The sequence below is a fragment of the Macaca thibetana genome, chromosome 5 (genome assembly GCF_024542745.1).
Source record: "Macaca thibetana thibetana isolate TM-01 chromosome 5, ASM2454274v1, whole genome shotgun sequence".
In the NCBI taxonomy this organism is placed as follows: Eukaryota; Metazoa; Chordata; class Mammalia; order Primates; family Cercopithecidae; genus Macaca; species Macaca thibetana.
This window is the reverse complement of record NC_065582.1, coordinates 106,481,364-106,495,362: the sequence shown is the minus strand read 5'-3', so window position 1 is coordinate 106,495,362 and position 13,999 is coordinate 106,481,364. Positions and strand designations below refer to the sequence as shown.

Genomic DNA, 13,999 nt, shown 5'->3' with positions numbered 1-13,999 from the left:
TGGGGGACCAGGATGGGTAGATGTGTGCTCACAGCTGTTGTTGCCAAGCCCGATAAAACAGGGGCCCTCACGCTGTTTATTCTTTTGCAGGTGGGTGAGATAGAAGTCTATAAAGGGGAAAGAGAAGAAGCTGATGCTGAAACTTAAGAAAAGAGAGATTTCTCCAAGACTAGAGAAAGAGAAAAAGTTGTGAAGGAGCCTCTGAGCATGATAGAAGCCCACGGTTTGCACGCATGGAACACCAGTAACAGATGGCTGCAGGAAGCCAGAGAGCCAGGCCGAGGACACAGATACCTTGGGAACCACAGCGAGGGTGTCCGTGGGCTGAGCCAGTGGTCAGTGGAGAGGCCCATGGGAACAGTGTCCCTGAGCCTGCCCAGAGAATCCCTGTCCGTTGGACAGGGAGGGCCGGTCTGAGTAGCAAAGTCCTGTAGCAGAACAGACTGCGGCAGTGAAACCCAATGCTTCCAGTTAAGATTGGGCCCCGCCCCATTGGCTGGATAGGACAATAACCCTTCCCAACTTGGATTATTTTTTCTGTATTTATTTCTTTATTTTGAGACTGAGTTTTGCTCTTGTTGCCCAAGCTAGAATGCAATGGCACGATCTCAGCTCACTGCAACCTCCACCTCCTGGGTTCAAGCGATTCTCCTGCCTCAGCCTCCCGAGTAGATGGGATTACAGGCAAGTGCCACCAGGCCCAGCTAATTTTTAGTAGAAATGAGGTTTCACCATGTTAGCCAGACTGGTCTCAAACTCCTGACCTCAGGTGTTCTGCCCTTCTTGGCCTCCCAAATTGCTGGGACTACAGGTGTGAGCCACTGCACCCAGCTTATTTATTTATTTTGAACAGGAACCACTCAAACTATCTTCTCTCCCTCTTACTCTCCCCAAGGAAGAGAATAACAATTATCAATAGAAAATGGCAGGCCGAGCACATTGGCTCACGCCTGTAATTCCAGCACTTTGGGAGACTGAGGCAGGTGGATCACTTGAGGTTAGAAGTTCAAGACTACCCTGGCTAACACAGCGGTTTTCATTTTAAAAAAAGAAAGAAAGAAAGAAAGAAAGTTTATTAAGAAAGTAAAGAATAAAACGATGGCTACTCCATAGACAGAGCAACTGAAACCTTGTTTCTACTAAAACACAAAAATTAGCCAAGCATGGTGGCGCGTGCCTGTAGTCCCAGCTACTCAGGAGGCTAAGGAAGGAGAATCACTTGAACCCGGGAGGCAGAGGTTGCAGTGAGCCAAGATCACGCCACTGCACTCCAGGTTGGGCAACAGAGTGAGACTCTGTCTCAAAAAAATAATAATAATAATTAATAAAATTTTAAAGTAGCAAATGACAGTTGCAGCCAAGTAATTCCAAAAGCCAGCTTCATTCGAGAGAGCCCTGTGCCTCTGCTTATTTCCAGTGATCTACATATTTAGAGAAACTTTTCCAGTAACAAACCATAGAAATTATACCTGAAAGTAGAGTCTTCAACCTGGATTTTTACATGACCCTAACAAAAGGGGGAAATTTCCCAAAACATATCTGAAATGGACTTTCTCACTGCTTTGGCTAGTCAAGATTAAGAATCAGAGACAATTTGATTTAGAACATATAGATAAGGTGACAATTCATACACTCAAGTATGTAGAGCAACTCATATCTACCCCACTGCATTTGGAGGGAAAGCGTTTCCCTGGTATACTTGTGAGTATAAATAGATGGAAGAAGGTGGACTCAAAACAGTAAACTTCTAATTATACAAAGTGAATGTTATATTTTCTGTTTAGTGAAACCACATCCGTGTAGATTATGATGCTATAATCATTACACCTACCTGTTAATTAGCACAATGAAATAGCTCAAATCTCTGAAAAACTTTGCTTCACTCTTTATTATGTCAAAAATTACAACTCAGATTAAATCTTCATGTCTCTAATGAAACCTCAACTCTTTTTGTACATTTCCTTGTTTAAAAATGCTGTTTTAGCCAAATAAATGTTTCAAAAATTCTGTATTCGGGCCAGGCACGGTGGCTCACGCCTGTAATCCCAGCACTTTAAGAGGCCGAGGTAGGTGGATTGCTTGAGGTCAGGAGTTCAAGACCAGCCTGGCTAACATGGCTAACATGGTGAAACCCCGTCTCTACTAAAAATACAAAAAATTAGCTGGATGTGGTGGTGCATGCCTGTAGTCCCAGCTACTCAGGAAACTGAGGCAGGAGAATCACTGGAACCCGAGAGGCGGAGGTTGGAGTGAGCCGAGATTGTACCACTGCACTCCAGCCTGAGCGACAGAGCAAGACTCCCTCTGAAAAAAAGAAAAAAAAAATTCTGTATTCACATACTAGCAATCACTTGTTTACATTGTGAACAGGTAGCAGGCTGAAAATTTTTGACAACTTAATTACAGGTTCACAGCAATGAAGGCAAGTCAAAGGGCTACCTTGCCAGGTCTGTAAAACTGACTCATGTACATTGTATGAGCTGTTTGATCTTTGAGTAATCACAAAAAACAAATCAGGCTGGGCATGGTGACTCACGCCTGTAATCCCAGTGCTTTGGGAGGCCGAGGCAGGTACTTGAGGTCAGGCATTCGAGACCAGCCTGGCCAACATGGTGAAATCCCGTTTCTACAAAAAAAACAAAAGTTAGCTGGGCATGGTGGTGTGTGCCTGTAGTCCCAGCTACTCAGGAAGCAGAGGCAGGAGAACCGCTTGAACTCGGGAAGTGGAGCTTGCAGTGAGCCGAGATCATGTGACTGCACTCCAGCCTGGGAGATAGAGTGAAACTCTGTCTCAAAAAAAAAGAAAGAAAAGACAAATCAGCAAAAGGAGGACTTCATTAAAAGAGAATAAAGCTTTGCAAAAAAAGAACCTGTCTTTGGATCTTCAGAAGTGACTAAAATATTTTAATATTTTAGTGCCTATTTTTGCTTGCCTATGAAATATTGACAGATCTTCCCAACTGGGAAAAAAAGAAAAGCCAAAATTCATTAAACTCACTGTGTCTTACTCGGTTGCATAAAAAGAGGTAGAAAGACAGACTATTATGAGAAAAGAGAAACAATAGAAGCCGTGGAAACTGGAGTTCCAAACATCAATCTTAATTTGACTGAATAGTAAAAAGTATATAAAGTATGGAAATTGATGTTCTGAACATCAATCTTAATTTGATTGAATAGTAAAAACTATATAAAGTATGGAAATTGATGTTCCAAACATCAATCCACATTCCTGAGCAATTTTCAAATTGGTCATCAGCTCTCCACTCCTCCTGTCATGAGTCACTTATACCTTAAAAAGTATATCCTCTGAGAATTCTGAGAGGCATCCAGACCTTCCATTAGACACCTTCCAAACCATATGTGCCTCAAAGTTGTGTCTTCATTTTCCTCCTGTTCCATTTCCTTCGGATTTCCAAGATATGCATGTTGACCTTTGTTGTGAGACTACATCCAGATGTCACCTACCTCTCCTCTGGCCTTAAAAAGATTCTATAAGCACAGAGAGATCAGCCTGAGACATCTGAAGACCTAAGCCTGCATCCTACCTGGTTTTTAGATTAAGGGAATGTTAAGATGAGAGGAAAATGCGCAAGGAGAGGTGATAACTTATTTCTAAATAAAACAGGAATATTTTTAAATATCTGACACTGCTGAAGGCCAGGTCATACAGTAGGACTCCCACCAGGCCAGGTTGTAAATATTGATTCTCCTCTGCAACCCCAGTGTTCAGGCTTCAGAGTAACAGTCTTAGTTCCTTCAACCACATTTCTATCCACAAGGTCGCTGCACCCTTCACCATCCTGGCCATCTTCCTTTAGCACATACAATTGAAAGTTTAAAATTTTTATCTTTTATTTTCAGTCCTCCCACAGCTGTTGGGACTTGGACAAACCTACCTCATAATCAAATATTTGCAGTGTTTTCTAGTTTGAAAAGCACTGTTCAGAAGTTATCTCATTTAATCTTTACAACTGTCAACTTTACAGATAAAGAAAACTGCAGATCAGAAAGGTTAAATAAATGCCCAAGGACACATAGCTTGTAAGAAAAGAAGCCAGGGCTAGGCTAGGCCCAGTGCAGTGGCTCACGCCTGTATTCCCAACACTTTGGGAGGCCAAGGTGGGTGGATGACCTGAGAGGTCAAGAGTTCAAGACCAGCCTGGCCAACATGGTGAAACCCCGTCTCTACCAAAAACACAAAAATTAGCTGGGTGTGGTGGCAGGAGCCTGTAATCCCAGCTACTCAGGAGGCAGAGGCAGGAGAATCACTTGAACTCAGGAGGTGGAGGTTGCCTTGAGCTGAGATCATGTCATTGCACTCTAGCCTGGGCAACAAGAGTGAAACTCCGTCTCAAAAAAGAAAGAAAAAAAAAAAAAAAGCCAGGCTTAAAACCCAGTTGTGCCCTTTATCTTCTAGTTCTGGGTTCTTTTCATGTGCCAATTGCACTTCAAAGAAGTAGAAACATTTTGAAGTTTTTGATAAGACTAGTGGCAAGGCTTATTTTCAAATAGTCTATGAATTTTTATAGCTTGTAGAAGCTCTGAGAAAGACATAATTTCATTTGTATCACTTCAGAAGCAATACAAAAAAAAGTATTATGCTATTTCTTTATTTTAGACTCTAGGCCTATTAGAGAACAATAAATTAGATAAACTCAAAATCCACTTAGGCCTTCATATCTTTATTTTTTATTTATTTATTTATTTTTGAGACCGAGTCTCGCTCTGTCACCCACGTTGGAGTGCAATGGCGTGATCTAGCCACTGCAACCTCCCGGTTTCAAGCGATTCTCTCAACTCTGCCTCCTGAGTAGTTGGGACTACAGGCATGCACCACCATGCCCAGCTAATTTTTGTATTTTAGTAGAGATGGGGTTTCACCGTGTTGGCCAGGCTGGTTTCGAACTCCTGAACTCAAGTGATGAGCCCGCCTCAGCCTCCCAAAGTGCTGGGATTACAGGTGTGAGCCACCAAGCCCGGCACATACATACTGTGGAGGTGCAAGAGCACACGTGGGCTCCAGTAGATGTGAGTGTGGGCAGTGCTGGGCAATACATTGCCTATTCTACTGCCACAGTGGCTTCCTGACCTCTGGACCCCAGAAGTGGCAGTGTATCACCTTGAAGCCAAAAGCCTAGTCACAGTCACCAATTTTGCTCCTTTCAAAACCATCTTTCAATGGTTTTATAAGCGTCTAACTTTCTCAGCTAAGTTCCTTCCTGATTAAAATAGCTTCTTTCCTGCTCTAAACCCTGACCGGTACTAATTGGTGTAAGGTGAGGGATTCTACCCCTTTGTCTTTCTGCATACTGCAATAGGCCACGTAATCAATGGATCAGTCCTACTGTTGCAAATTCAATCAGTCTTAACTGTATTGCAGCATATCCTGATAAGCTCAAATATGTCATACCCCACCGTTTTAGTTCACTCAGGCTACCATCACAAAATATCATAAACTAGGTCGCTTATAGATAACAGAAATTTTATTTCTCACAGTTCTGAAGCTGGGAAGTCCAAGATCAAGGCAACAGCAGATTTGGTGTCTGGTTGAGGGCCACCTTCCTAATGGAGGGAATCTTCTCACTCTGTCCTCACAAGGTGGAGGTAAGGGGTCTCAGGCCTATTTTATAAGGACACAAATCTCACTCATGAGGGTTCAACCTTTGTAATATAATCACCTCCTAAAGGCTTCAACTGCCTAGTACCATTGCCTTAGGGATGAGGATTTCAACATTTGGATTTGGTGAGGGATGCAAATATTCAGAACATAGGACACACCATCTCCAAAGCCTAACTCATTGGTAGACTATGGCTGCTCAGTTTTCTCTACGGTTAAAAAGAGTTTTATTCTGGCCAGAGCAATTAGGCAAGAGACAGAAATAAAGGGCTTCCAAATGGGAAAGGAAGAAGTCGAATCAGTCTGGTTCACAGATGACATAATTTTTTTTTTTTTTTTGAAACAGGGTCTCCCTCTCTGTGTCATCCAGGCTGGAGTGCAGTGGTGTAACTGCACTCCAGCCTCAACCTCCCAGGCTCAAGCAATCCTCCTGCCTCAGCCTCCTGAGTAGCTGGGACTACAGGCACACACCACTATGTCTGGCTAATTTTTGTATTTTTTGTGGAGATGGGGTTTTGCCATGTTGCCCAGGCTGGTCTCAAACTCCTGGGTTCAAGTGATCCACCCACTTTGGCCTCCCAAAGTGCTAGGATTATAGGCATGAGCCACTACGCCTAGCCAATATAATCTTATACTTAGAAAAACTTAAAGACTTCACTTAAACGTTGTTAGAAATAACAAAGTCAGTAAAATTTCAGGATACAAAATCAACATACAAAAATTAGTAGCACTTACATAAGCTACTGTAAGTGGGCAATAACAATCTGAAAAACAAATCAAAAAAGCAATCTCATTTACAATGGCTACAAAGAATATAAAATATCTAGGAACCAATATATCCATAGAAATTAAGGACATATATAAGGAAAACTATAAAGTACTGATGAAAGAAATTGAAGAGGACACAAGAAATGGAAAGATGTTCCAGGCTCATGAATCGAAATCATTAATATTATGAAAATGATAATCCTACTCAAACAATTTATAGATCTAATGCAATCTCAATCAAAATACCAATGACATTCTTCACAGAAATAGAAACAAAATCCTAAAATTTATATGAAACCAGAAAAAACCTTACATAGGCAAAGCAATCGTGAGCAAAATAAACCAAAGCTGGGCCAGGCGTGATGGCTTGAACCTGTAATCTCAGCACTTTGGCAGGCCAAGGCAGGAGGAATATTTCAGCCCAGAAGGTCGAGGCTGCCATGAGCCATGATCGCACCACTGCACTCCAGCCAGAGTGACAGAGCAAGATCCTGCCTCTAAAATTTTTTTTAATTAAAGAGGAGAACAAAGCTGGAGACATCACAGTACCTGACTTCAAAATGTACTACAAAGCTATAGTAACCAAATCAGCATAGTACTGGGATAAAAACAGACACAAACACCAATGGAATAGAATAGGGAACCTAGATATAAATCCACGCATTTACAGCCCACTCATTTTTGACCAAGGCACCAAGAACATACAATGGGTTAAAGACAGTCTCTTCAATAAATGGTGCTGGGAAAACTGGACAACCATAGGCAGAAGAATGAAACTAGACCCCTATTTCTTACTGTATACAATAGAACTAATCAAAATAGATTAAAGACTTAAATCTAAGATGTGAAACTACTGGAAGAAAACATTGGGGAAACTCTCCAAGATATTGGTCTGGGCAAAGATTTTTGTGTAAGACCTCAAGAACACAGGTAACCAAAGCAACAATAGACAAATGAGATTATATCAAGCTAAAAATCTTCTGCACAGCAAAAGAAACAAGCAACAGAGCAAAGAGACAACCCACAGAATGGGAGAAAATATTTATGACTATCCATCTAACAAGAAATTAATAACCAGAATATATCAGGAGCTCAAACAACTCAATGGCAAAAACAAAAACAAAAACAAACAAACAAACAAAAAAACCCACACAAATGATTCAATTGTTTTAATGGGCAAACAATCTGAATAGACATTTCTCAAAAACATACATACATACAGCCAACGGGTATATAAAAACTGTTCAATATCACTCATTATCACAGAAATGCAAATCAAATCACAATGAGATATCACAAGCCAGTTAAAATGGCTTTTATCAAAAAGACAAGGAATAACAGACTCTGTTGAGAATGTGGAGAAAGAGGGACACTCATACACTGGTGGTAAGAATGTAAATTAGTACAGGTATTATGGAAAACTATATAGAGGTTCCTCAAATAACTAAAAACTGCTATATGATCCAGCATTTTCACTACTGGGTATATATACAAAAGAAGAAAAATCAATATGTCAAAGAGATGTCTGCACTTTCATATTTACTGGAGCACCATTCACAATAGCCAAACTATGGAATCAACTTAAGTACAGGTACCATCACTGGGCAAATGGATAAAGAAAATGTGGTATATATACCCAATGGAATATTGTTAATCTATCCATCCTGTCATTTATAAGAACCTGGATGAAACTAGAGGTTACTATGTTAAGCAAAAAAAAGCCAAGCACAGAAAGGCAAATATCATATGTTCTCATTCATATGTGGGAGCTTAAAAAGTGGATCTCATGAAGATGAAAATAAATTTGTCATTATCAGAGGCCAGGAAGGGTGAGGGGAATGAAGAAAGGTGGGTTAATGGGTACAAATATACAGTCTGATAGAAGAAATAGGACCTAGTATTTGCTAGATCAATACAGTGACTATATTTGCCAACTATACCTTACAATAGTTTATTGCATATTTCAAAATAGCTAGAAGAGAACAAGTATTTCTAGCATAAATAAAAGATAAATATTTAAGGTAATGGATATCTCAATTACACTGATTTGATCTTTACAAATAATATAAATGTATTAAATTATCAATATGCCCCAAATGTACATTTTTAAAAATAAAAAATAAGAGAAAAGTTTAATTTTCAAAAACAAAGATATTACTGACACAATTATGTATAAGAATGCATCAACAGGCAGTTCAAAAAAGTGGAAATAGAAATGGTCAATAAACATATGCAAAAACACAGCCTCATTAAAAATGACAAAGTGCAAATTTTTATTAAAATGAAGTAACACATTTTAGATATATTGTCAAGAAAAAGAAAGTCAAGTTTGGGCCAAATGCGGTGGCTTATGCCTGTAATCCCAACGCTTTAGGAGGCTGAGGTGGGCAGACCGCTTGAGCTGAGGAGTTTGAGACCAGCCTGGGCAACATGGCAAAACCCCATCTCTACAAAAAAATATGAAAATTAGCTGGACATAGTGGTGCCTACCTGTAGTCCCAGCTCCTTGGAAAGCTGAGGTGGGAGGATCACTTGAACCTGGAAGGTTGAGGCTGCAGTGAGCAGTGATCACACCACTGTACTCCAGCCTGGGCAACAGAGCAAGACCCTGTGTCAAATAAATAAATAATCAAATTTGATATTATCAAATATTGGCAAGACCATGGATAAAATAGATATTTCATGCTCTGCTCGTGGGAATATATATTGGTGCAGTAACCTGTAAGGGCAATTTGACAGATTCTACTGAAATTTTTAAAATGCACACTCAGTGACTCTGCATTTTAACCTCCATGCACACAAGGAAAAACGTATAAGCACATTCATTGAACCATTGTTTGAAATAGGAAGAGATGTTAAGCTTAAAATGTCCATCAATAAATGACCACCTCAATAAGCCATGTCCATCTTTGAAAAACTAGGCAGCTATTAATAAGGATGAGATGGAGCCATGCATGTATTCTAATCTGAGAAGATCTCCAAATTCCATTGGTAGGTGTAAAAAGTAAGTTGCAGAATGATTCATCAGGCATGCCATTTTTTAAATAGCATATTTTCTACTATATATCTTTAATAAGCACATATTTATCCATTTAAGTACATTAGAAATGGCCTGAAAGAATACACGCTAAGCAATAATTACCACTAGAGAATACAGGAAGGGTAGCAACATGCTGTGAGCCTCATTTCTTACATTTTACAAATTTGAAAAGCCAGTTAAGTAGAGGGTGGATAAGAGAGTTTCTGTTTGTATAGCCTGTGCCAGAGGTTTTCAATGCTAACTATGGTCCTAAAATTATTCAGAAGATAAAGATATAGATTTTAGACCACCACCTCCAGAAACTTTGACTTATGTACATATAAAGTGAAGCCCAGGAATAAAATGTTTAAAAAGCTTCCCTGGTAAGTATGAAGTGATTGGAGCTGTGCTGAAGGTCGCTGTTCCCAGCCCAGCTAAAATTAATTCAACACATAGAAGAGCAGAGAAGCAAGGAAAAGGCATTGGCTATACGTGGGTAGAAATAGCCAATGCTATTGCTAGAAAGCACAGAATTGACTGACCAGTTACTAATAAAGCCATTCTCACAGGGTTAATAAGAATTTTGGACAGAAATATAGCTATAATTAAGCATTAATCAGGCTATATTTTGACCCACTTCTCTGTGACCAAAGTCACATAGCACTAGATACTGATCATTTACAGCCCTGTTTTTCCTAGAGATAGGATTTCTGACATTAGATTCTTAAGACTTGTTTAAGAATTACTTAAGCAGGCTGGGCGCAGTGGCTCACTCCTGTAATCACAGCACTTTGGGAGGCCGAGGTGGGTGGATCACGAGGTCAGGAGATGGAGACCATCCTGGCTACCACGGTGAAACCCCATCTCTATTAAAAAATACAAAAAATTAGCCAGGCGTGGTGGCAGGAACCTGTAGTCCTGGCTATTCGGGAGGCTGAGGCAGCAGAATGGCGTGAACCCAGGAGGTGGAGCTTGCAGTGAGCCGAGATCTGGCCACTGCACTCCAGCTTGGGCAACAGAGACTCTGTCTCAAAAAGACTCCATCTCAAAAAAAAGAAAAAGAATTACTTAAGCAGACTCTGAATTCCAGTGCCAACCAGTTTGAAGACTCCCACAGCAGAACTGAATCAGCATGAGAACACATTTTTTCATCGCCCTGGCCTATGATTTCACCCTGCACTCTTCGACCAATCAATATCTCCACACTTCAGCCAACTCCAAAACCCTTAACAACCCTAGCCCCAAATTCCTCAGGGAAATGGATTTTAGGTTTATTCCCATTTCCTCATTCAGCAGCCCTTCAATTAAACCTCTTTCTCTGCTGCAACCCAATGTCTCAGTACACTGATTTGCTGTGCACATTGGGTAATGGACATACTACAGTTACACACACTAATTGGTGTCTGAGAAATTAACTGAGAATGGGGTAGAGCAAGATTGCTGATAGAGACTTATACTGTTCATCCTCCACATAGCAACACCAAATTTTGACAACTAACTACACGCAAAAAGCACCATCATAAGAACCAAAAATCAGGTGAGCAATCACAGTACCAGATTTTAACTTTATATCACGGAAAGAGACATTGAAGAGGGCAGGAAAGACAGGGTTGAAGCACTGACGCCACCCCTCCTTCATCCCCCAGCAGCAGCCATGTGCCACAGAGAATCTGGGTGCTTGGAGAGGGAGAGTGCAGCAATTGTGAGGCTTTGCATTGAACCCAGTGCTCCCGTTACACTGGAAAGCAGAACCAGGTTCTACTCAGCTGACATTCATTTGGCCCAACTCTAGCCAGAGAGAAATTGTCCATCCCAGGGTGGGAGCTTGAGTTCCAGCAAGCCTCATTACCATGGGCTGGAGTGCTCTGGGGCACTAAGTGAACTTAAGGGTCAACCTAAGTCACAAGGAGTGCAATTCCTAGGCAAGTCCTAGTGCTGAGCTGGGCTCAGAGCCAGTGAACTGAGCAGGCATGGGACCTACTGAGACACCAGCTGGGGTGGCTTGGGAGGGTGCTTTTGTCGCCCTTTCCTCACCCCCCAGCAGTGGCCATGTGGTGCAGAGAAATCTTTGTGCTTGAGAGAGGGAGAGCACAGCAACCAGGGGACTTTACATTGAATTAGTGCTGCCCTCTCACAGTGGAGACCTGGCAGGATTCATCTCCTGCTGACAAAAGAGCCCCTGGGCCCTGAATAACCACCAGCAATACCCAGATAATACAGTATGGGCCTTGGGCTCTGAGACACGCTGGCTCAGTGTGACCCAGCACATTCCCAGCTGTGGTGGCGACAGAGAAAGACTCTTGCTGTTTGAGAAAAACGGGGGAAAGTAAAAGGGACTCTGTCTTGCACTTTAGGTACCAGATCAGCTGCAGTGGGGTGGAGCAATAAGCAGGCTCTTCAGGTCCCCGAGTCCAAGCCTAGGCTCTTGGTTAGCATTTCTGGACCTGCCATGGACCAGAAGAGAACCCACTACTCTGAAGAGTGAGTCTTAGGTCTGGCAGCATTCATCACAAGCTGACAAAAGGGCCCTTGGGCTTTAAATAAGCATCAGCGGTAGCCTGGCAGAACCCCTCATAGGGTGCTGGTGGTGGTGGCCACAGGGAGAGAAAAGTGGGAAGGACTTTGTCTCATGGTTTGAGTGCCAGCTTTGCTGCAGTAGAGTAGAATACCTGGTAAATTTCTAAGGTTTTTGACTTCAATCCTTCGCTCTCAGACAGCATCTCTGGACCAGCGTAGGTCTGGAGGAACTCACTGCCCTGCACGGAGGAACATAAATCAGACTGGCTTTACCATGTGCTGATCATAAAGCCCTAGGGCCTAGAATGAAGTTGGGTGGTAGCCAGATAGTAGTTACAGCAGGCCTTGGGTGGGGCCCACTGCTGTGCTGGTTTCAGGTCTGAGCCAGCACAGTCCTGGTGGTGGTGGCTAGAGGGTACTTTTGTCCCTCCACCTCCAGTTTTCCAGGAGACTCAGCACAGAGTCAGGGAGAGACTTTGTTTGTGAAAAAGTAAGAGAAAAAAATAAAGAGTGTCTGCCCAGTAATCTAGAGAATTCTTCCAGATCTTATCCATGACTACCAAAGCGATACCTCTATGAGTCTGCAAGAACCATAATATTATTGGACTTGGGGCCCAAGTTCCTTCAAAATACCTGGAAAGCCTTTCCAAGAAGGATGGGCACAAATAAGCCCAGACCGTGAAGACTACAATAAATGCCTAACTCTTCAATGCCCAGACATTAACGAACATCTACAAGCATCAAAGCCATCCAGGAGAAAATGACCTTACCAAACAAAATAAATAAGGAACCAGGGACCAATCCTGGAGAAGCAGATATGTGACCTTTCGGACAGATAATTCAAAATATCTGTGTTGAGGAAACTCAAAGAAATCCAAGATAACACAGAACAGAAATTCAGAATTCTTTTTTTGTTTGTTCTTGAGATGAACGCCCAGGCTGGAATGCAGTGGTATGATCTTGGCTCACTGCAACCTCTGCCTCCTGGGTTCAAGCGATCCTCCCACCTCAGCCTCCTAAGTAGGTGGAATTACAGGTGCATGCCACCACACCCAACTAATTTTTGTGTTTTTAGTAGACATGGGGTTTTGCCATATTGGCCAGGTTGGTCTTGAACTCCTGACCTCAAGTAATCAGCCTCCCAAAGTGCTGAGATTACAGGTGTGAGCCACTGCGCCTGGCCAGGAATTCAGAACTCTATCAGATAAATTTTAAAAAGAGATTGAAATTATTAAAAAGAAATGAAATTCTAGTGTTGAAAAGTGCAACTGCCATACTGAAGAATGCATCTGGGTCGCTTAATAATGTTAAGTAATCAAGCAGAAGAAAGAATTAATGAGCTTGAAGACAGGCTATTTGAAATTCCATAGTCATAGGAGACAAAAACAAAGAGTAAAAAACAATGAAGCGTGCCTACAAGATATATAAAATAGCCTTAAAAGGGCAAATCTAAGCACTATTGGCCTAAAAGAGGAGGTTGAGGAAGAGATGGGGATAGAAAGTTTATTGAAAAGGATAATAACAAAGAACTCTCCAAACCCAGAGAAAGATATCAATATTCAAGTACAAGAAAGTTATAGAACATCAGGTAGATTTAACCCAAAAAAGACAACCTCAAGGCATTTAATAATCAGACTCCCAAAGGTCAAAGATAAAGAAAGAATCTTAAAAGCAGCAAGAGAAAAGACACAAATAAAATATAATAGAGCTCCAATACATCTGGCCCCAGACTTTTCAATGGAAACCTTATAGGCCACGAGAAACTAGCATGACATATTTTAAATGCTGAAGGGGAAAAAAACTTTAACCCTAGAATAGTATATTCAGCAAAAAATATCTTTTAAGCATGAAGGGGAAATAAAGACCTTCTCAGACAAACAAAAACTAAGGGATTTCCATCAACACCAGACCTGTTCTATAAGAAATGCTAAAGGAGGCCAGGCGTGGTGGCTCATGTGTGTAATCCCAGCACTTTGGGAGACTGAGGCAGGTGGATTGCTTGAGGCCAGGAGTTCGAGACCAGCCTGACCAACATGGTGAAACCCTGTCTCTACTAAAAATACAAAAAGTAGCCGGGT

At 41.5% G+C, this 13,999-nt stretch overlaps 1 pseudogene; it reads right to left on the bottom strand.

The window, feature by feature from the left end:
* Positions 1 to 1,282: 1,282 nt before the first annotated feature.
* On the bottom strand, positions 1,283 to 1,485 carry LOC126955922 (uncharacterized; annotated as a pseudogene).
* Between the last annotated feature and the right edge of the window lie 12,514 nt (positions 1,486 to 13,999).